Genomic DNA, 23,324 nt, shown 5'->3' with positions numbered 1-23,324 from the left:
TAGAGGTTAGGGAGTTTGTTCAGGTCACACAGCCATTTAGTGGCAATATCTACAGCTTCTTAACCATGTCCCCATCAGAGGCGCTCCTCAGCGTGGGAGCAGGTGGATGGTTAGAGTCATCACCACATGTTCACAGTGACACCTCACTGAGCCTCAGTTTTGTCATCTAGAAAATAATAATTTGCATGATCTAGGAATAATAATTGCATGATCTCATAGGATCGTAGTGGTGGATAAATTATTGTTTCTTCCTGACATTTATTATAATTTATATTTTTCCACTTGTGTTTTTACTTGGTTTTGTCTGTTTTCCCCACTAATATGTGAACTCCACAAGCCAGGAATCTGTCATTTTGTTAGCTGTGGAATTCCCAGATCTTAGCGCAATTCCCAGCACAGAGAGTTGGCATTCAGTAAATATTTGCTAAATGAATGAATGAATGATGCACAATGAAAATGGAGCCTAGCATACACTGGACATGTACTTCCCTGCTTCTTCCAGAATTAGTTCCTGGTAGCTGGGTGGGGCTCTTGGTGTTTTGCAGGGAAAGGGGGACACAGTGAGTGTTGCACGATGTACCCTGGTTCCACAAGGCTGATAGGTTTTCAAAATCGGTGCCTGGGGAGAAGGAGAGACAGACACCTTGGCAGTGGGCACTAGGCGTTGGGCTTCGTATTCTTTGAATGGCCCATAAAATCCCTTAAACATATGCCATCATTTCTCCATGTGACACTTCCAAACTAGCTTTCATATCTCATCATACTGAATAAATGTCACTGATAGGACTGGCAAATCCACAAAATAATAGTAATAATAACAGTAATAGCAACTTCCATGTATAGAGTGCTTGCTATGTAACCATGGTTACAATAAACACCTTGTGGGATTTCGTTAATTGTTAGAAAATGCTAAGAGAAGAATATGATGATCTCTATTTTTCTATGAGGAAACTGAGATTCAATTTGCCCCAAGTCATATAGCTTGCACCTGGTGGTAGAATTTCCCTTTGCACCCAGGGTTTCCTTTCTTTTCTTTTTTTTTTTGGAGACGGAGTCTCGCTCAGTCGCCCAGGCTGGAGTGCAGTGGCGTGATCTCGGCTCACTGCAAGCTCCGCCTCCTGGGTTCAGGCCATTCTCCTGCCTCAGCCTCCCAAGTAGCTGGGACTACAGGCGCACGCCGCCACGCCCGGCTAATTTTTTGCATTTTTAGTAGAGACGGGGTTTCACCATGTTAGCCAGGATGGTCTCTATCTCCTGACCTCGTGATCTGCCCGCCTCAGCCTCCCAAAGTGCTGGGATTACCGGCGTGAGCCACCACGCCCAGCCTCCCTTCTTTTCTTACATCACAACTGCACCCTTGGTATCTACAGGACAGGCTCCTGACAATCTCAGTTCTCTACATTACTCCCATGAACTCAAGCATAAACAAAGGTCTTTCCAGAGCTGAAAAAGTGATCATAAAGATGTGCTCTAAAGCCCTACTCTGGGGCTCAAAAGGCAAAGAGTAGCAGCTGAGGGCAGTTTTGCAGTCGTATTTATGCCTACTTTTAATCACATGTAGATGAAGGGGTGGATTATGCAGAAATTTCTAGGAAAGGGGTAATAACTTTTGGGTGTTCAGGTCATTGCCATGGAAAGGGACAGGAACTCCCCAGTGTTGCCATGGCGGTGGTAACTGACATGGTGCACTGGTAGGCATGTCTTATCGAAAGCAGCTTCTGTCCTGGCCCTGTTTTACCTAGTCCTCAATTTGGTCCAGTGTCGAAACCCCACATTTAGAATCCCACCTCGTACCTCATTAGGACCCCTTTACATGCTTATAAATTAATGAGAACCTTAAAGAGCTTTTATGTGGGTGATAGTTATCAATATTTACTATGTCAGAAATAAAAACTGAGAAATTATTAAAATGCTTACAAATTCATTAAAAATAACAATAAATCCATTAACTGCAAATGTAAATTGAAATATACATGTATTTCTTTCTTTTTTTTTTTTACAAAAATCTTTTTCCAAAACAAAACAAAAAAATCCTTAGTGAAAAAATGACCTCATTTAACATGTCTGCACATTTCTTCAATGCCTGACTTATCAGAAGGCAGTTGGATCTTCGTATCCAGCTCCACATTTCTTGTAAGATGTTGCTTTGGTTGAAGTACAGCTGATGTATATAGGAAAAAGATCTGTTCTTATACACAAAGAAAACAGGAAAGTGGAGGACCTGGGTGCCCCCTGAGAGGTTACGTGATCTCAGGTCCTCAGGGCACACTTTAAGAATGGCTACCCTAGGCAGAGAGGACAGCCTCTCCTAAGGCCAGGAGGCAGGCCACAGCCCGCATTGTTTGGGGAACTGATCACGCGCAGCTCAGCATTACCAGAGCATACTGGGAAAGGCCCCAGTGGGAAGGGGTCCCTGAAGTGATGGGTGGGGAGGACCCAGATCCCTGGTGGCCCATGCCACAGCCAGCAGGTGATGGAAAGTCACTGAAGGTTTTAGGCAGGGAATGCATGGGCAGCTGGCATTTGGAAGGTGCCCTCTGACTGCCGGGGGGAAGGGGTTACTGGGGAAGGGCTGGGGGGAAAAAGCTGGAAACTGCTGCAATGGTCAGGTGACCGACGACCTGCTGCTAGAACCTCCTGGTGCTGCTCTGTCACTGGGTTACACCCCAGCACACAGCCGCAGTTCATACTGATGGCCCTGAGCCAACGAGACAAGGTTAATCACACTGAATAGGCTGTTTTAAGAACAGACTAAATGTTTCCATTAAAATAATTAAAATCTTAAAACGTTTTGGGGCTCAAAGGTATATGTTTCAGTTACCTGGAAAATCTACTTGGTGAAACAGTTCATTTTCTGACGATCCCAGAGAAATAAGATATTACCGTATTTTCTCTATACAGTGGGACTTGATGGCAGAAAGACTATTTAGCAAACAGACAGGGCCCAGTCCTTCAGAGGTTTCCCTGCTCAGTAGTTCTGTGACCTCGGATACAGGCTTGGGCTCCCCGTGCCTCAGTTTCTCCATCTATAATAAGGGAACAGCAATTTCTACAGTGGAGATGAAACGAGATCCATGGAGGTTCAGTCAACGCCCTTTCATTTCCTTCGACCACCTGTGTCAATTTCCCACAGAGTTGCAAACAGTGTTCGTCCTACCAGGGGTCTGACTGACAGCATTTGAAGCTAAACTCTCAGCCTGCTTTGAAACCTCTGGTTCTGTGTGGCTGGTCTTTGATCCCAAGCATCCTTTTCTACAACTATCTGTAAGTCCTGGCACACAGCATACAACTGGGGACTCTGATGTTGAAAACATTGACACCAGAAGGGAGTGAACATCAGCCGGGCTTATATAGATTTGGAAACCCTTCTCCTCACCATTCTCAGGTGGCCTTTATGTCCAAGTGGAGAGCCACGTGGGCCACTTGCAGGCCAGCCCTACTTGGTGGTTTTGAGCCATGGCTATCAATGGTCTCCAAGACCAGGATTCCATGGAAGTGTCCTAGGAGCCACCAGGGGCACAGAAGATGGTGGGGGGGGCCCCATTGTGGGGGACTGGGGAGCATAAATCCTGAGTTCCAGGCCCTCACCACACTTTAGCAGTAGCTGCTGTCTGATGTGCTTCTCAGTTGGGGTGGGTGCCATGTTAGTGTGACTGACAAAATGAGTCCTGTAAAACAACAGCAACAACCAAACACAAAAGTTTTCAAGTCTCAGATTCAGGACCAGTTAGATTAGCAGGAGGAAACTGAATAATTATCAACTTCCACAGGATCTTTGAATTCCTCTGGGTTGTCTCTCTAGGCCACTGAGACGGGTGGGGTGCCTTCCTGTCTTGGGGCACAAAAGACCTCTGACTCCCTCTCTGCCAAGCATTCTGCTCCCAAGTCTCCTTTGGCTCAGAAAATGCTCCTGACTCCAGGGTCTCCTCCTGACCAATGTACCTGGAGTGTTTCCTGGACCATCCTGTCCTAGGGGGAGAAGCAACTGTAGGGAAAGCAGCAGTACCTAGGTTCAAATCCCAGCTCTGCCACTACTGGCTGTGGGACTTGAGGGCAGTCCCTCCAGTTCTCCAAACTTCAATTTCCCCAATAGTGTAAAGAATACTATGATTTTTCTTTGGTAAATGAGATCTAACAAGCAGAAGCACCCAGCACATGATAAATAGATGCTCAATGAACGGCCTAATTTTGAGATTCCTGAAATACATAGAATAAAATGAAGTGTGTGTGTGTGTGTGTGTGTGTGTGTATAAGGAGGTGGTGGTACAAAGTGAAGGATTTAGGGGTACAGAATCCATGCCTTTCTCCTTTTGTGGGAGTAGGGGTTCTGTCCAGGAACTTGTTCAGGATGATCAGAAAATTTTAGCCAAAATACAGCTTACCGCTGCCATCTTTCTATTTTTGCCTCTCTGCACTGGAGTATGACTGGTTATTAAAATGAAAAATTCTGTCCTCCTCACCCGCAGCAGCTGTTTCATTATGTTTTGCATTTCTCTCAGTCTAAATGTTAGCTCTTGTCCTGGGCAGTAACTTTCCTAATTTCTTTAATGTATATATCTCTATTGACATTGTGATGGATGATAACAGACTTCCGCGGAGAAATGAGACAGCCTTGCAGAGCCATTCGGACCTACTGAGAAAAGAGCAAGGATTAAATAACCAATTATAAATGGATATTTACCTGATAGATTAGGATGGTTGACTTTAGAGCAGTCTTGCTCTATTAGGTAAATGATCTATGCTCCACAAAGGTTTATAAATATGTATTTCACTAAAAGACTCAAGTCCTGGTAATAATATGCGTTTCATAGCATTCCATTAAAAATTTCACCCTCCTCTTGATTTTTCAGAAGAAAATGAGCTTAAAATAATGATGGAGCCTATCAGTCACTTGTCTTCTGAGTAATATGGTGAAAGGGGCATTCTTGGATTAACTTGGCCAAAACGGCTCAGTCTCACGGGTTCCTCCTCCTGGGTTCCCCTTTACCTCAGTTTTCTGCAGCATCTTCTCAGTGACAAAGTCAGAACCACGAATCATCACTGGCTCCTGATTCTGCATGTGAAATCGGTCACAAAACTTTATCCTTCTCCCATCCTGTTTCAGTGTTTTATTGCTGCCAGGGTTACGCTTCCGTCCTAAAACTCTACACGTTACTCCTCTTCCCAGAAACACTCTACAGGTCTGTGTGGCTTTAGTAGCATTTCCCAATTTCTATTCTTTAGAACACAAATCCCATGAGATCTCTCTCTTAAAATAACAAAAGAAGATGTTATGATAAAATATTGGGGAGCTATTATATCTTTTGTATCCCTCTTGGGAATGCCTGTGTGCACTAAAATATTAAAGGCTCTGAGAAGTCCTGCAGGGTTCATCCTAGCGTCTCCCAAGTTTATTTTTGTAAAACCTATTAGTACCTTATGGAATTGCTTCATGGAGCATACTTTGGTAAATTCTGGCTCACAAGATAAGCCCTGAATTCCTTATCTTGGCCAGTGGAGCCCTTTATGACCTCTAGGCTGCCTTTCCAAATTCATTTCCGCTGGCCCTTTGTCCCATTCCCATTACAGACCATTCTTCATTTTCAGTGTGTGCAATTTTCACTCATCCTTCTTACTTCCCCTCCTAATCTATCCCAATCTATCAGGTAAATATTCATTTGTAATTGGCTATTTAATCCTTGCTCTTTTCCCAGCGGGTCCGCGTGGCCCTGCAAGGCGGCTTCATTCCTCCGCGGAAGTTGGTTAACATCTATCACAATGTCAGTGGAGATATATCCATGAAATAAATTAAGAGAATTACTGCCCAGGACAAGTGCTATTCTCTGCCTTGTAAACTCTGATTTAAACTTCAAAAACCAGCTTAAATATCACTTCTATGCAACTGCCAATTCTGCACTCACACCCCTTCCTAACTTTAACATTTTTCTATGCACCTCTACCATCGTACTATTTTTATTTCAGCTTGGTCTATATTCGAATTACTTGTTTATTTCCCCATTTTCACTAGGAGGACTGGGAGAGAAAAGCTTTATTTTTATTCTTTTTCTCTGCTTCTACAGCCTAAATAGTTCTCAGCACATAGTTCATATGAAATGAGTATTTGCTGAAGAAACTTACAGATCAAGTCACCCAAAGTGAGTTCTTATTGCTCTCATTTGTGTTTTGAGCTTTCTGTGCATGACCATATGAATTATTTAAGCAACAGAACCTAAGGGAAAACCGAGCTGCCTGGTATTATCTGGTTTCATCGCTGCAAAGAGAGCTTCGCAGGAAGGAAGCATGCAGCCTTCTCCCGCTACCCATCCCCTCTCTGGTCTTGATGAATGAAGCTAGTTGACTCATGGCTCGAGAAGCACCCATTTGATATACTCGTTTGAAAGAGCTATTGGGTATTATTTTAACAGAGATATTAACATTACGCTCCCATTGTAGATTTCCTGATTCCTTATGTCTGAGAAAGTGCGTTTAGCCTTGGCTCAAAGGCAGTGATACTGGAATAAATGCTCTTCCAATGGTACCTGGACCCCCAGGAATATAAGATGCTTTATCTCTAGGGACCATCTAGGCAAGCCAAGCTTTAAATAAATAAAATGAATGCTCTCGTCATACAGGATGCCTACGAGCCAAGCGTTTTCAGCCTTCTAATGTGGATGTGAAGCATGATTATGGATGGAGGCAAGAGAGGGTAATATAATAGAGGCAGGAGGCCATAGCTCTGCATCAAAGTAGCAGAGCTTCTTAATGGGATCCTGGACAGGGCGATGACTTGACTCTATAAACCCATCAGTTTTATTGTCCAAACGCCATTTGTACATTTTATGGGAGAGCCTCTTTAACTGGAGGGAAATACTAATTGTAACATTTTAAATATCCACTAGATAGGCATCATGTCTAATCTCCATCTTCCTCTCTCTCTCTCTCTCTCTCTCTGTCTCTCTCTGTCTGGTGTGTGCCCCTTCTGTGTGTGCATGGTCAAGAAATGTTGGTCCTCACTGACGGAAATAACTGATTGCAATACAAAGAGGTGGGTGTCACAACCTCTTTTTATCCTCAACTGGGAGTGGGGGCATATTTGGTTTATCTTCTTTAGTTAAAATACTTTTGTTTTCATCAGCTGTTTCTAAGGCTTGGAAGAGTTCCCAGAGGGCTCAATGTCCCCTGGTCAAAGATCAGTTCAAGATAGGGTAAATTCCACAGAGAGACAACCACAGCGTCTGCCCTGAGCCTTTGAGAATCCAAAGTGGGCAGTCTACTCTTACTTTAGTTTTGTCTCAGTTTTATTTTAGATCAAGGGTCAGCAAACTAGGGTCCGTGGGGCACCCACCTGCTTTTGTCATTAGCATTTCCCTGGGACTCAGCCACGCCCATTGGTTTGCATCTTATCTAAGGCTGCCTCCCAGCCACAGTGGCAGAGGGGAGTAGTTGGAGCAAAGACGGCGTCAACTGCAAACCCCAGATTTTTACCTCCTTGCCCATTTCCAAGAAAATTTGCAGACTCGGCCTAGATGTTGAAACTCAATTGGAAAGAACCTTGGAGGTGCCCTCCCTGACCCTGTGGGTGCGTGCTGGAGTCCCTGCCTGGTGATTCGTCAGCAGCTGCTTCAGTGACCGGCACCTGGCAGGAAAGCCCACCCCACGTTGGAGTGATTTCCAGTGTTTTCTTTCAGAGCTCTGTTTACCCTTCCTGGGTAAACAGATGTCTTAGAGTTGAACTTGATAGCTTCTCGCCACGTAGCCATGCACCCTTTCCTTTCCTTCATACTTCACTCAACACCAAGAAATACAACCTCTCCCTTTGGGAACATCCACTTTTAAATAAACGCACGTGCCTCATCTGAGCATCCCTGCACAGATGAAGTGCTGGCGGCTAGGACCCCAGCCTGTCCTCCTCTTGAGATGCGCGCTGGGGAGGTGGAAAGGACGTGGCTGTAGAGTCAGAAGACTGAAACTTAAGGATCAATCGGTCACTCAGTAATTATTTACTGAGCACCTACCTGTTTCCAGTGACTCTTTAACCACTAGGGACACGAAGTTTTCAAAACGAATTTCTGCCCTCTGCTCCCAAGCCTCTGGAGGAGTTGGGGCGGGGTGGAAATTTAAAATAAAACTGTAGTGTGGAGGGTGCGTGCCAGTGAGGTCTCTAACTCAATCCAGTGGGACTTGGGAGGGCTTCTTGGAGGAGGTGCTTAAGATCCAAAGAAATGAGGGATGAGGGATGGAAGGACAGTCAGTGGAGGGCATTTGGGCAGATTGCTAAAGGTCTATAGTTCCATCCAACTCTTACCTTTCCACTGCTATTTCCCCACCCCTCTCCAAGTTTCAGATGTTCCTTTGGGCCTTGGGGCTTCTCAGATGTCAGTGTGCGTGAATCACCCGGAAGCTTGTTAAAATCCCAGCTCTGATTCAGCAGCTCTAGGTGGGACCTGAGATGACACACGTCTCACAAGCTCCAGATGACATCCATGCTGCTGGTTAAGTGACCACACTTCGCACACAAACGTTCATTTCAGCACCATTCTCAATAGCAAAGACATGGAATCAACCTAAATGCTCATCAATGGCAGACTGGATAAAGAAAATGTGGTACAGATACACCATGGAATAGTATGCAGCCGTAGAAAGAACAAGTTCATGTCTTTTGTGGGAACACGGATGAAGTTGGAGGCCATTATTCTTAGCAACCTAACACGGGAACAGAAAACCAAATACTGCGTGTTCTCACTTATATGTGGGAGCTAAATGATGAGAACTCATGAACACAAAAAAGTGAACAACAGACACTGGAATCTACTTGAGGGTGGAGGGAGGGAGGAGGGAGAGGAGCAGAAAAAAATAACTATTGGGTACCAGGCTTAATACTTGGATGATGGAATAATCTGTACAACAAGCCCTGTGACATGAATTTACCTATATAACAAACTGTCACATGTACCTCCAAACCTAAAATATAAGTTAAAAAAGAAGAAAGACCTTGGAGGATTTTATCAATTTAGCAAACTTTTTTTTTTGAAAGAACCTATCCTGTGTGAGTTACTGTACCAGGCTCAGCTGGAACAGGGAGATGGGAGTCAGGAATATCTGTACCTTGCAGTCATCACAACCCTTTGGGGAGAACAGACATTGAGGCAAAGACCACACAGATGATCAATCACATTTGTGATGAGCTCCATGAGGAGAAGGAAGGGGGCCATGGGGGCATAAATTCAGGGCTCTGGCTAGTTGGGGCCAGGAGGTTGGAGTTAGGAAAGGCTAGCCCCTGTAGGACGTGAAGAGATATTTAAGGCCAAATCTTGGTGATCAAAATCCCCCTCTCCCATCCAGGGACCTCACAATAATTTGCTTTCTGTATGGAATGCACATGAACTGGATTCCACAAATGCTTGGGAGGATCCAGGAGAGCCCAGTCCTCACACTGACAATGAACTCTGAGGCCCTGAGACATACCTCAAGCACCTCCTCCAGGAAGCCTAAAAGGATTGACCCTACCTGACAGTGTTCAAACGAATCCTCTCATAAGTCTATTCTTGAAGGCCCATGTTTCCTGCAGGTTTTGTCAAGTGTATCGGCTATTAGATCCTTAGTGTCCTGGGGCAGGGGCCTGGTTTCCATGTCTCTCCCTCAGGAGCCTGGAGCACTGGCCCACACAAGTCAGGCTTGCAATAATTTCTGACTGAGTGACTTTGAAAGTATCTGAAATGGGGACTTCAAAAATAAAAGGCAGTGAAGAAGCATGTTGCCTTTTTGATATCTGTCCTAGTGTTGCCAGATAAAGAGAATCCCATTCCCTTCTGTCTGGCTTTCAGTTTCTAAGGCTCAGGCTGAGCAGGCCTTCCACCTGTGTGATGTAAAGACACCTACGACTGCCTTTGTTGAGCACCTGCCATGCACAGGCTCGGGGCCAGCTGCTTTGCCTGCCTCATCTTTTCTGTACAACTGTCCTATAAGCAGTAGTTAGTGTGGCTTTATACAGGCAGGCCGAGACGTTCGTAAAATAAAGGTCTTGCTGTTTTGAGAAATACTGGGCAAGAAGGGCATTAGCCTGGAGCTGGGTTAGAGAGAGGAGTTGAAAGCTTAGAGTGAGAAAAGCATGATCAAGGGTCTTTGGAGAGAGGCAGGTGCGGGGCTGTTCTCTGGGTGGCCTTGGACTGAGCCACTTCTTCATTTCTTGCTTGTAGTTGTCAAGAATAACTGTGGAGGCAGGCACAGTGGTTCACGCCTGTAATCCCAGCACTTTGAAAGTTCAAGACCAGCCTGGCCAACATAGCGAAAACCCATCTCTACTAAAAATACACAAATTTACTGGTGTGGTGGTGGGCGCCTGTAGTCCCAGCTACTCAGGAGTCTGAGGCAGGAGAATCGCTTGAACCTGAGAGACAGAGGTTGCTGAGAGCCGAGATCGTGCCACTGCACTCCAGCCTGGGTGACAGAGTGAGACTTTGTCTCCAAAAAAAAAGGGGTAACTGTGGAAGGTGCTGGGCATGCAACACCTTGAGGTAAGGGGGAGATGGCCAGGCCCTGTTCCAGTCCCCCTAAGAATGGTATGTCCTTCAACAGTTGAGCCCAGTGAGTCACATTCCCCACGGTGTAAAACCAGGGCAGATGGCTTTCCTGGGCCCCTCAGCTGTGCTGCAAGTGGGGCACATGCAGATAAGACTCCATCTGCCCTGGGCAGCTTACTGGAGCCTTGTGTGGGACCAGCTTCCAATGAATCCTAGACATCTGTTGTCCCTTGCTGCCTGTCTGCTGGGAATAAACCTTCTTCCTGTAGGTCGTTGTGTAGGGGTGCTCTGTCTCACTGGATGCAAACAAGCTGGTTATCAGTGCTGGGTGACCCTGCTTCACAGCAGGGAGTGTGTTTGGGTACAGTGCTCCAGAGGGCAGCAAAATGCACCCTTGTTAGCCCCTCCAGGATTGAAGGGGACATTAGAACTGTAGTTCCTTGGCGAAGGGAGGCAGATTGAGGAGTAGTTAGACAAAAAGAGACACGCCAAGGACCGTAAACGCAGCATTCCGACAGACGTGGAAGAACCAACCCATCGGGCAGCTCAAGGTCCATTTGTGAGAGTAAACTGGGGCTGCCCAAGAAGCTGTTATTTTCTAATAGATTTGGGAGGGATTTCACTCCAAGTTTTTCTTTCTTTCTCTCTTTCTCTCTCTCTATTCCTCTCTCTCTCTGCCCTTCTCTCTCTGCCTCCCTCCCTCCCTCTCTCCTTCTCTTTCACTCTCTCTCTCCCCGCTCCTTCCCTCCCTCCCTCCCTCCCGCCAGCCCTCCCTCCTTCCCTTCCTTCCTTCCTTGCTCCCCTTCTGTTCTTTCTTCTTTCTTCCTTCCCTCCCTCCCTCCCTCCCTCCCCTCTTTCCTTCCTTCCTTCCTTCCTTCCTTCCTTCCTTCCCTTCTGTTCTTTCTTCCCTCCCTTCCTCCCTCCCTCCCTCCCTCCCTCCTTCCTTCCTTCCTTCCTTCCTTCCTTCCTTCCTTCCTTCCTTCCTTCCTTCCTTCCTTCCTTCCTTCCCTCCCTTTTCCTCTTTTTCTGTCTTTCATTTTTTACAAACAAAATCTCGCTCTGTCACCCAGGTTAGAGTGCAGTGGTGTGATCACAGCTTACTGCAGCCTCAAACTCCTGGGCTCAAGGGATTTTCCTGCCTCAGCCTCCCAAGTAGCTGGGACTACGGGGATGCAATACCATGCTGGGCTAATTTTTAAATTTTTTGTTGAGGCAGGGGTCTTGCTATGTTTCTCAGGCTGGTCTTCAACTCCTGGCCTTCAGCAATTCTTCCACCTCGGGTTTCCAAAGTTCTGGGATTATAGACGTAAGCCACTGTCCCTGGAGGAGTTAAATTTTTTTTTTTTTTTTTTATCATTTCACTTTATTGTTTTGAAAAAAGAAAATGAAGCCTTTTCCGTGGACTTGTAATAAAATCGACATACATGAGTTTCCCAGGACTGCCCTACACAGCACCGCAAACTGCGTGGCTTAAAACAACAGAAACGTGTTCTTCCACAGATCTGGAGGCCAGAAGTCTGAAACCAAGGTGTTGGAAGGGTCTTTCTCTCTCCAAAGGCCCTAGGGGAGGATCCTTTCTTGGCTCTTCCCCCTTCTGGTGGCTCCTGGCAGCATCACTCTGATCTCTGCCTTCATCTGCACATGGCCGTCTTCCCACTGTGTCTCCTCTGAGTGTGAGTTTGTGTCCAAATTCCCCTCTTCTCATAAGGACACCAGTCATATTGGATTAGGGACCACCCTCAGGAAGTCATCATAACTTGGTTACGTATGCAAAGACCCTATTTCTGAATAAAGCTGGAGTCACGGGTAGCAGGGGTTAGAACGTCAACATATCTTTTTGGATGCGGCAATTTGACCAACTCATAATACCACACTTTCCAATTTTAATTTATTTTCTTTAGATGATGTTTTCTAGTGTTATCTAAGTGCTGTATTCAAAATAGTCCAAGAACTTTCTATATACCTTTAAAATATAAATAAAAGTTTTCCTAGCTAGGCCATTGTGTAAAGCCTGTGGGAAAATACTGTGTTGTTCTGACACTGAATGTCTAGGTCATATGAACTTTCAAAACAGTAAGGGCAAAATTCCTCCTCGTATTTTGACATACATTCATTGATGAGAAGAGCTTGTTTTATTAGTATCTAGTAGTGGTTTGTCTAATGATATTACATATGAATTTAATAATATAGTTGCATTATTTTTATATTATCACATATGTACAAGAATACCAGTTCTTACTTACATAATTAGGAGAATTTTCTTAATTCTTAATCTGGAAAATGCCCTTTAAAGTCAAACTTGCATTTTTGTAAGTCAATGGCTTTCTTTTTACATCATGAATCTAAAATTCTGCAATTATTTTCATCTTATAATTTTCATTTTTATTATTCTAAAACTTTGTAATTACATTTATCTAACAAGCACAGAAGTAACATATATGCCTGTCTTTAAACTATTATAAATAATTCAACTTTAGTCCTCATCATGGAAAAAATTGTATTAAGTTTAAGAAACAAAAATATAGGCTGAGACAAGAAAATTGATTTCTGTAAGAATGATCCATTTGTAGAAAAATTACTGTTTACTGTGATTTTTACATCATATTGTTAAAATAACATTTATCTGTAATCAGATTGTGAAATGCCAGATTCATGAATGATATTATCTTTGCAGAAAATGTTTTTAATACTGGACGCTTTTCTCCATCTGACTTTGGGGAGAGCCTCAAACCCAGGTCAGTGTTTCTCAGAGAATCTACCTAGATCAGGATCCCCGGATGTGTGGGGGTGCGGGACAGGTGGGAGGGTGGTGGCTGTTAGAAATCCAGATTACAGGGTGCACCTGAGACCTACTGAATCAGAGATTACAAGGGACAGGGACAGGGCCTCTGGGTTATTGGCAAGTTTTCCTGATGATGCTCATGCACCTTTAACTTTGAGAATCTCTCACCTGGGCTTTTTGAGAGCACCGCTCCTCACCTGGTGGCAGGTGCCTAATAATGAGAGAAAAATACAGAGTCTCACAGCCCTGAGCCCAGCAGGCAGCATGTATCTTGGGACTCCAAACAGGGAATCCCAAGGACTCTCTGCTCCTATTCTGCATCTAAACATGGAGGAGGGGCTCTCTGGAAAGTTCTGCCTCAGGACTGTAGGTTGCACCCTTGGAAATAGGTCTTGTTCCATTCTTTCTGCTCATTTTGTTTTTTTCTTTTAGAGCTGGGATTTTGCTGTGTTGCTCAGGCTGGACTTGAACTCCTGAGTTCAAGCCGTCCTCCTGTCTCAGCCTCCTGAGTAGCCAGGACTGCAGGACTGATCCTCCTGCCTCAGCCCTCTGAGTAGTTAGGGCTGCATGCTGCCATGCCCAGCTGCTCCTGCTTATATTAACAGCTCCTTCCTGCCTGAGACCCCAGACAGCCTGAGTCTTCTGTGGGTCTTCAGGGGCCCAACTATGAAGGGCCCCAGGAGGAAATGCAGGAAAGACAAGGTAGGCTAAAGTGCAGCTTGCCTCTGGCCTGGGGCCTCTAGATAAAATACAGAATGACCAGTAAAATTTGAATTTCAGATAAACAAGAAAAAATGCTTAGGTAGACATATGTTGTAAGCTTTTGTTTTGTTTGTTTTGTTTTTTGATAGTGACAAGCTCTCACTCTGTTGCCCAGGCTGGAGTGCAGTGGTGCCATCATGGCTCACTCCAACACCTGGGATCACGAGAGCCTCTCACCCCAGTCTCCCAAGTAACTGAGACCACAGACACATGACACCATGCCCAGCTAAGTTTTAATTTATTTTTTAGTAGAGATGGGAGTCTCCGTATGTTGCCTAGGCTGGTTTCAAACTTCTGGGCTCAAGTGATCCTCCCACCTCAGCCTGCCAAAGTTGTATGGGACATACTGAAAGATGATTTGTTGTGGATCCCAAATTCAAACGTAACTGATCATCCTGTGTTGATACTACATCCAGCAATCCTACATCCTGATACTTCTGCAGATGAAGTGGGTCCTGAAAAAGTCCCAGACTTAAGTCTCCACAGTCACAACCCTGGGAAAACAGTCACCCGGGCGCTTGCTGTAGAGCAATTAGCTGATGCCAAGTCCACGAACACTTGGGGGCGCGGAGTGCAGGTCTCATGTTTTCCAAACAACGTCTGGTTTCTAATTTTGGTTGTAGTGTAGGTTTCTAAGAACTGAAGATCTTTGAATGATTTTGACATAAACTGTTTTTATAGTTCCTGATGATGCTTATGCATCTTTAAACTATTTAAACTGTAGGAATGATCCATTGTGGATCCCTTTCGTTCAATAACATTCTCAACCTTCACTAATAAAAGGCTAATTCATGATTGATTACTTTTCCCTCTGGTGGCGATGCAGGCATCTTAAGGGCTGAAGTTGGTCAGAGCCATGTTTTGAGCTCCAGCCAACTCTTCAATTAGAAGGTGGAAATAAGTGCGCTATTACACGAGGGTTTTCTCTCTCTCTATCTCCTTCCTTTTTCTTTTGGTCATTTATCTCATCTTTCAAGAAGATGACATTTGACATTGCTGAAAAGACCCTACTGCCACTTCCTCACAACATTCCTTTGTCCAAATCCGCTTTGGTCGCATAATGTCCCAGCCATCCTGAAAAGTTCCCTGGAAGCTCAGCTCCACTTGCAAAGCTTGGAGGGGAAGGGGTGAAATGGGGAAAACCATCAGAAAAGTAATAATAATAATAATCTCAGGAAAAAGATAGGCCAGGGCAGCAGCTAAGATATTATAATCCAAACAATGTTATGGGTAATTTTCCCCTTGTAACCTGAGGACAAAAAACTTTATTACTCTTTAAACTTCAATATTGCACCAATTAAATTTCAGCTTAGGAATCCGAGCTTCTGGTCTATGTTCCATTAAAAAAAAAAATGTACCCTTTCTTATGGTCCCTGAAGAATCATAGGAATAACTTTTTATTCTTCCTAATCGCTCTTATTTTTAGCAATTAAAGGGGAGAGAAAAATATTAACTGCAGATGCTAACTCATGTGTTCTTGATGTGGCGACGAACACATCTTAAACAATACTATTTTCTTACAAAAAGTAGGAATGACAGCAAACTGATAGACTTTTCTCTTCTTGTCGCATTTAACTTTTCTACCTCACAGCCCAGATAGCTTTTTTTAATCAAAGCAGGTAATGGAAGAACAGTCTGTACCCTCAAATGCAATCGTATTTAATCATATTTAATATCCTTATTTCTCAGCTGATCAAACTTTAAAAATTTGAATGCTTTGGTTTGATTTAGGACTCTGTGGAAGTCTAATAAAGAAGTGCATTCCTTTGTTGAGAGAGGAGTGTGCTGGCGAGAGGCCTGGATGGGGGTCTGGATTCTGAGTAGGGACCAGTCAGGGCTCTGCTAGGGTTTTGCAGGTAGACCTGGTACAATTTTCCCGTGCCTCTGTTTTCTCATCCATCAAATGGGTGCATTTGTGTAGATACCCACTTCCATTTCATGATCCTTTGAATCTTTGAGTGCTGGTGTGTTGCCCTAACAGCCGGCAGGCAAGATGCAAATGGCATCTCTCTTTGGATTCCCTGTGCCTTGCACAGTGCCTGCTCATGGCAGCCACACCGTAAATGTGTGTGGGCTGGAGACTGGACTGACCATTAGACACCTACTGAAAATGTTGAGGATGATTTACCTTGTTGAAAAATAGACAAATTGATAGAATGTTGGGTAAAAAATCAACCATGATAAAAGTTTTAAGCCATGATGACAGCCGGTTTAAATACTTCTTTTTTCAACCCCATGGTGTGCCTGGTGGGCACTAAGCGCAGGAGATGTCTGACGAATGCACACAGCCCTGCCCTCCAGCAGCCCCTCCAGCAGCCAGCAGAAAGGTGGGGGAGGCAGGGAAAGGGGCAAGTGTAACAGCAGGGCTTGCGAGAGGCTGGGGGAATCAGGGCCCTGAAACTGATGGGGAAGGGCCGAAAAAGTTGCTGCTGGGGAAGACCTTCACGTGGCCCCCTGAAGAAAGAGCAGAGCTTCATCAGGAGTAGGAGGAGACTGCAGTTCCCATGTGGAGGGACCAGGACATTGAAAAGACAAGAGGAAACAAGAAAAAATTAAAATTGCTCTTGTGATAGGGGAGAAAATGCCAAGAAGTTTCCTAAAGAGTCTAGAAAGTTCTGTCCTGATGGGAGGGGAGCAGTGACCCTAGAGAAATCCAAAAATGGAAAGTGGATTGCAAACATGATCTCAGGTCAATGTTCCAGGGAGTTCAGTGAATTATGTCAAAAATGAGAGATGGGAAAACGTTAGCCTGAGATTTGGAGTTCAAAGCCCAACATGGCAGCTGTGTGACCTGGGGCAAGCTGTCAATCTCTGTGGCCCTCAGTTTCCCCATGCATAAAATGGAAGCAGTATCATGGATTTGTGGGTTTGTTGTGATATATTATTACCATGACATAGATGAATAAATAGATGAGTGTGTAGATAATAATGATGAAAGTTAAAAATAATTTTCAACGGGGAAGCTGAGGCTCATGAGTTCATCTCCATTCCACCTTCCTGGGATGCCCGTGGCGTGGTTCATGCCTGGGTAGGTTTGCCTGTCTATACTTTGTGGGGACTGGATGCCAGAGGAAGGTCTGTGGGGTGTGGACTGGAGTGGAGTTGATTCCTTTGACACCAGACCTGGTCAATTGCAGCAATTTGTTTATCTGTCTTCACACTTTTCCCCCTGTTATTATTTGTCTTCTTTTAAAAATGGTTTTCTAACTCTCCCTCCAAAAAGGAAGCCTAGCAGCAAGATGGGTTTTGGAGTCAGACAGTCCTTGATTCAAACAGATGCCCCATCACTTATTAGTGTTACGACCTTGGACAACTGACTCTGTCTGGATAATCCTTTTTACTCATCGACAAAAAAAGAATGAGATTATCCAACATAGGAAGCACTTGTGAGGATTAAATGAAAAAAAAAATACAGGCTCACTATCCATTAGTTTCTCTCTCCCTGTTTCCCCTCTTCGAGGGCAGAGATTATTTGTGTAGCCCCCTTTATCTCCAGGTTAGTACAATGCACCCATCAAGTCTGGTTGAACGAGTAAATGAGGGCTGAAGAAGAGAAAGAAGGGACTCATGCCTTTATTAAGTCATTCTGCAATCAAGTATTTACTGATCACCGGCTACAGGCTAGGGTGTCAGAGAAAGACACACAACCACAGCCCCTGTCTTCAAAAGACTTAATACCCTGTGTCCACCACATACTTCAAGGGAAGAAGGCAAGTCTAAGGACTGAGATGAGAGCTATGTAGATTCCACACCATAATCTACTCCATGCCAGGTCCTGTGCTGAAACCTGAGAAGGAGTCTGTCCTAATCCTTCTAAGGCTTCCTGGAGCACATGAAGCAAACACTAAGGCTTCCTAAGTGTTGAAGGATGCATAGGAGTTCATCACTCAATTAATCAGCAAATGTCTTTGGGTGTACCTTCTGGTTGCCATGCCCCATTTTCTGGGTGGTAATGTCCAAAGGCATGAGCTCTGGCTGTTCTCAGGGAGCTTTCTGGGTAGATGACACAAGCACCTGTCAAAAGAACTGTAAGTAGCAGGTGATGTGGGCAAGAGATGTTAGGAGGAGGCACATACAGCAGAAAGAATTGTTCTGGGTTGGGATAAACCAGGAGGGCTTCCCAGGGGAGGTGACATGTGAGGGAGATCAGAATGGAGGCATCCCAGGACAAGACTTCTCTAATTAACTTAGCTAGAGTGGGGACCACAGGGGATCCGGAGTATGTTGTTGTCCCACTTTGCTGATTTTTCTCATCTTAGTAGATGCAGAGGACAGTTGCAGAGCCATGACACCCTGTTGACTTGGGAGGTGAGTCTTATTTCCTCTGGGCTTGTGGGTATTCCCATTGACCACTTAACTGTCTGCCTTTGTTAAATATATTTGGGTGGAGGATGTTGTCTCCAAAACCCTAGGATTTCACAGATGGGGAGGCACTGAGCTAGTGGGAACAATATTCTGGCTGCGTTGGCTGATTCGTCACTTACACAGAGTCAAGGAAACCCCCAGGCCTGGGCGGCAAATGGTGTGTATTAGGAACTAAGGCAGGACGTGACCAGGTCCTCATTTCCCCTTCTGTCTCCCCAAGAAGCCCACTCTTAAGAGTTAAGCCATGAGCTTGCCATAAAGTAAACCTAGAGAAACTCAAAAAATGGAGACTGGATTGCAAACGTGATCTCAGGTTAATGTTCCAGGGAGTTCAGTGAGTCGTGTCAAAAATGAGAGATGGGAAAATGTTAGCCTGAGATTTGGCGTTCAAAGCCCAACATGGCAGCTGTGTGACCTCAGGCAAGTTGTGGCATCTCTCTGGCCCTCAATTTCCCCATCCATAAAATGGAAGCAATATCATGGATTCGTGGGTTTGTTGTGATATATTATTATCATGACATAGATGAATAAATACATGAGTGTGTAGATAATAATGTTGAATGCTAAAATTAATGGACTGCTGCCCCTAAGCCAGATGCGTGAGAATATCCAATTTCTCATTTAATTCTCAAAACCTCCCTTGGAAATTGTTAGGGACTGCCATCTTTTACTTTGCCCTCATCTTACTGGCTGGCCCAGGAAGGACGGTTGCTGCTGTTGTTCTACCTGCATTCTTGGCTGTTCCTCCTACTTAGAGCCAGAGCAGCTTTGGAGCCAGCGGCTCTCCTCCTTCTTGGTGTCCTCTGGTGCATGGTAGGTGCAGAGTGGGAGTCCAGTGACCAAATTAAATGTCAGATGTGGATGCTGATTCTCAGGGGACAGAGAAGAGCCTGCTTGGCCACAGTGGAATGAGGTGTCTTTCCCTGCAGTGGGGAAGAAATTGCTGGAAGGCACTGATCTCAGAATCTCCCTCGCCGGGCAGCATTTATTTACCAGGAGTGATGATTTGTGTCAGTCCGTGGACTCCTTCATGTTGACTTCTGACAGTGCCACTTCCCAGCACTGTACCCATCGTCAAGGCATGCATCTTACCTTGAGTTTCTCTAGAGTCAGACTTGAGACAAGGGTTTGGGGGATTGAGGAACACAGGCGATGTAGTAAGGAAGTGAGGCAGGAGAGAAGGCGCATGGTCTCAACAGCTACCCCCAGGGGTGCCAGGAGTGTGAGCCATGTGCCTTAGAATGATCCCACCTGATAAGGGATGGAGCCAGGGGTGGGTCATTGTCGAGGCTGCTTGAAGGAGGGGGTGAGGTTTAGTTCCAGCCCATGCCTCCTGGATGTGTGGCCATGTGAACTTGGAGGCAGTCCCCAACAGAGAGCTGCCCACAGTGGCTGCTGGACATCTGCCTTGAATCCCATCCTGAAGCTGAATGGCTGGAGGATGTGCAGGCTCAAAGATGGTCTGCATCTGCTTCATCAAGTAACCTGTCTAGCCTCAGTTTCCTCTTCTTCCAAATAGGCTGGTAATCCTTGTCTGGCCATCTTTTCAATGCTCATTTGTTCTGCAAACTTCCTTTGAGCACCCACTGAAACTCAGACAACAGGGATGTTATAAAATCATGTCTGCTCTCAAGGAGATGTGAGTGTGTGGGGCAGAGTGAAGGGGTGGTGTCAGCTCAGGATGTGTTTCCTACTCAGAAATTCTGTGTTTTTCCCCCCCTGATAGATGAAGGTGACCTTGCAGCCCCAGCAACCAGATACCAGACTCCCAGGCTCCCAAAGGGACACTGTCCGTGGGAGTTTAAAAAATGAAGTCATCAGTTTCCTAGCTTCAAAATTCAAAAGCCTCAGTCCAGGCACAGATGGGCTGGAAGAAGTTATACTCAGAGCCCAGGTAAAGATCCTGAGAGCTGGGGATCTGGGGAGAGGGGCATAAGAAAGTTAGATATTGGGGCATTTTTTCAGAAGGGTCGCACACTGCTCTTTTGATTAGACAATGGCTGGGGTGGGTGAGAACTAATAGACCCTTGGTCAACATGGGAATCTCAGGCAAGAGGGTGCCTGTGCCTCACTTTCTAGCTGGCATCCTGGGAAGTGTTTCTGCTCCCAGCCTTGTAGTGATGGTGGGATTTTGTCCTGCATAGGCTGTGTAGGCTTCCTTTATGTAGAGTGGTTTGCTCGTGTATATGGGTTGGGTGAGTGCAGAGGGTCTGACACCAATACTTTGCATTTCCTATGGCCCCAGAGAGATATGGGAGGTCAACTCTTACACCTGAGGGAGGGTACATGCCTACCAAGCCGGAGATTGCATTTCCTAGCTTTCTTTGTAGCTAGGTAGGGCAATGTGACAAGGCATATTAGTTTATCATTGTTGCTATAACAAATTTCTACAGACTTAGCCACCTAAACCAACACAATTTTACCTTCTTGCAGTTCCAGAGACCAGAATTCTGATACCAATCTCACTGGGCTAAGATTGAGGTGTTGGCAGGGCTGTGTTCCTTCTGGTGGTTCCGGAGTTGGATCCATTCTCTTCATTCTCTTAATCCTTCTGGCTTCTTGAGGAGGCATGCATTCCCTGGCTCATGGCCCCTTCTTCCATCTTCAAAACTCACATCTCTCTCTCTCTCTCTGATCCTTTTTCTGTCATGACATGCCTTTTTGACTGACTATAGCCGGGAAACCTTCTCCGTGTTTAAGGATTCACACAATCACATTGAGCCCTCCTGGGTAAATCTAAGACCACCCCTTATCTCAAGGTTCTTAACCTTAAACGTTTTTGCAAAATGTCTTCTGCCAAGTAAGGCTACCTATTCAAGGTTTTGAAGATTAAGTCAAGGACATCTTTGGGAACCACTATTCTGCCCATTGTCTCAAGGACAATGGGATATGAAAACAGTGGTGTGTGCATCTTTCATTGCTTGTACTTAAAAATGAAGTTTCTTCTCCCACCCTCTGTAGGTCTCCCACCCTCCAAAGTCTGCAATTTCAAACCTACAGTGGAAGAATCGCACTTGACCATGTGATGACAACAATTGAACCACCCAACTTACAGCCAGAGATGGGGGCCTCACATCAAGGATGGTAGAGACATCTCACCAGCTTGGGCACCCCAGGGAGAGATGCAGAGCTCCCTCCTGCTCTGGACTGTGATATGGGAGAGAAATAAAGCTCCCTCTTATTTAAGGAAATACTGTGGGAACTCTATGTCATAAGAACCTATACTTCTATAGTCTCTACTGAAGCTGTGCTTTTACCAATATAGACCCCAAATACAGATTCAGTTGAGTTACAAAAATATAAATAAATTGATAATTTCTTGCTCCCTTGAAGACATGCTGGCTTTGGGAAATGCTGACTGCTATATAGACAGATAATGAGACTGAGTAGATGACAGGCCAGGGAGGGGTGGAGGAACAGGGAGACCTCGCCTGGCTTGGCAGCAATAGGAGGAAGAAAAGACTTCCTAGGTGAATAAGTCTCACGAGATCTGATGGTTTTAAGAATGGGAGTCTCCCTGCACAAACTCTCTTCTCTTGTCTGCTACCACGTGAGACGTGCCTTTCACCTTCTGCCATGATTGTGAGGCCTCCCCAGCCACGCGGCACTGTAAGTTCATTAACACTCTTTCTTTTGTACATTGCCCAGTCTTGGGTATGTCTTTATCAGCAGTGTGAAAACAGACTAACACACCAGGGGAGGGTATTTTCTGGAAGGACAGTGACTGCTCCAGTTCCCTCCTCTAAAAAGGTGAACCCTGCCCCGAGTCAGTGCTGTCTGCGAAGAAAGCTCTCACTTTCTCTGAGTTCATTTTTGCTCTGCTTTCAGGTCTAGCCTCCTTACATCCATGGAGGCGTTGCTTTGGCACTAAAATTGCACTTACCTCGGGCTTGGAGACACAGGTCAATTTTGAGGAGTCGGGTAAAATATACATCCAGGGGAGGAGGTTAGAAGTGGTTACCCCAGGCGCTGAGCCTGTTCTAGAGCTCAGGTTTCTGGCTTCAGAGTCTTAATGTGGGGCCTGACTCATAGACCCACAGGGCCCCCTTCCTGGAGATTCCCCACGTCACATAGTTGGTTAGTGAACTTGCAGTATTCGTTGGTACACCAACAATGATGGGGAACTCTGCATTCTGTTCACTGATGCATTTCATGCTGCTCTAGCATTTTATAAAAGGGGAGCAGGGGGTGCTGAGGAGCTTCAGTGGCCAAGAACCAAGGTCGGGGCAGCTGAAGCCTGAGTCAGAGAGATCTACTGACAATCTGTATCAGTGACACTTCCATCAGGCAAACTAAAGTAACCCTGATTATCTCAAGGAGGAAGAGATAACACAGCAAGTAGAGGCTTTGAAATGACTAGAAGACCTGGGGTTGCAAGGTCAGGGAAGCCACCGCTACAAACAGCTTAGGATCTCAGGAGCTACAGAAATTGCAGGGACAGTTGCCAGCAATCTCAGCTCCTGCAGCACTGAAATCAGCAGTTCATGGGGGGCTGCCCAGAGACCCGTCAGTGCTAAAGCCTCATGCCAGCTGCCTGCAAAAGCTCTGGCTCCTTATGGCCCTTCAGAGGTAATAATGACTCTTCCTTCTTTCCCATCTTCCAGATCTTGCATGAGCACCTCTCATTGGAAGAACCTGTGTAAGCCCGCTGGTCACAGAGGCTGAGAAATGCAGCATCCACGTTTCCAGTCTCTGCAGTAGAGGAGATGGTACAGAAAAAAGCAAGAGATTGCCCAGCATACATTGTCTACTCTGGATGCCACATTGACATTTCTCCCAGCGTTTTCATATAAGGAGTAGTTGAGCAAGCACACACTGACTTAGAAATGACCACATTGGTGAGTTTCAATGTAAGTTGCACATACATAAATATGAGATTAACCCAAGTGTCATGTCATCCCTTATCTTCTCAATGA

The 23,324-nt window shown here is 45.3% G+C and overlaps 1 long non-coding RNA gene across 1 annotated transcript in view; it reads left to right on the top strand.

The window, feature by feature from the left end:
* LOC126959730 (uncharacterized) overlaps positions 1 to 20,165 on the top strand; it is a 185,310-nt gene extending 165,145 nt beyond the window's left edge. Inside the window, exons 2-3 of the long non-coding RNA XR_007727637.1 lie at positions 18,303 to 18,351; positions 20,135 to 20,165. This is a non-coding gene — a long non-coding RNA (uncharacterized LOC126959730). The remainder of the gene's footprint in view (positions 1 to 18,302; positions 18,352 to 20,134) is intronic.
* The last annotated feature ends 3,159 nt before the right edge of the window (positions 20,166 to 23,324 follow it).

Source organism: Macaca thibetana, chromosome 7, assembly GCF_024542745.1.
Source record: "Macaca thibetana thibetana isolate TM-01 chromosome 7, ASM2454274v1, whole genome shotgun sequence".
NCBI classification, from domain to species: Eukaryota; Metazoa; Chordata; class Mammalia; order Primates; family Cercopithecidae; genus Macaca; species Macaca thibetana.
Note: the sequence above shows the minus strand (reverse complement) of the source record. Positions and strands in the feature narration are given on the sequence as shown.